The following is a 943-nucleotide window of genomic DNA, read 5'->3' as shown; positions in this document are numbered from 1 at the left end:
CCGCCAGAGTGATTCAGACACTCCAAACGCTTTGCCTGGCCGTGAGGGGTGGGGGTGGGAGCAGCTGCTCTGCTGCCTTCCCCTCCTGCCCATTTCCCAGCTTGGCCTCTCAGGGCTGCTGATATGTGTATCTGTTTTAATATGCTGTGCACCGCCCTGAGTCCTGCGGGAGAAGGGCGGTATAGAAATTAAATTAATAATAAATAAAGCTGTGCCAGGGATCGGGGTACAGCCGTGATCGTACTCACCTGGGCTTTGAATTCCTGCCCCACAAGAAGCGGCCCTATTTGCGGCAGCTGCTGCAAAATTGTACATCCTCCGACAGCCTGGAAGCTCTTCCCCAGCCAGAAGGGCAAAGTCTGGATCTTTTTGTGCACCCCACACTGAGGGCAGCCCGACGGTTGTGAAACCCCATTTTATGTGGATGACTTTGGCACTGGCGAAAGAGCTGCTGCGCTCTGCGGGATGGACTCACGGTGGGAGCAGAGGGGCCCGGTCTCTGATTCAAGCCCCACCTTCAAGGTGTTTGTGTTTCAGATCACAGAGCAGAGCGCAATTCCAGGCTGTGCTGGTAAGTGGTTTATTTAAAGGATCAAAGGCAGAGGAGGAGGAGGAGGAGACTAAACCAAGCTCCCTGAAGACTTGGGCCATTAGTGTGTGCGTGGAGTAAGGGTAGCAAGTGACCGGGAGGTTTTTTTTTTAACCTAGTGTACTTGGTGTAAATGAGTTCCAAACTGTATTGTATTTATCTATACAAGGCCTGAAATATCTTGGTGGAATTTTGTATGTTTTGCAATTAGATTTTACACAGAACGTGATTAGTAGATATTTCCCTCAGCAAAACTTAAGGCACCCAACCTATCCTTGATTCTTCCCCCCATTAAAGGACACACTTTGCAGAGTTCCGCTGGCTGGGGGATTCTGGGAGGTGAAGTCCACAAGT

This window comes from Protobothrops mucrosquamatus, unplaced genomic scaffold, assembly GCF_001527695.2.
Source record: "Protobothrops mucrosquamatus isolate PMUCROS unplaced genomic scaffold, P.Mucros_1.0 scaffold570, whole genome shotgun sequence".
Taxonomy (NCBI): Eukaryota; Metazoa; Chordata; class Lepidosauria; order Squamata; family Viperidae; genus Protobothrops; species Protobothrops mucrosquamatus.
Note: the sequence above shows the minus strand (reverse complement) of the source record.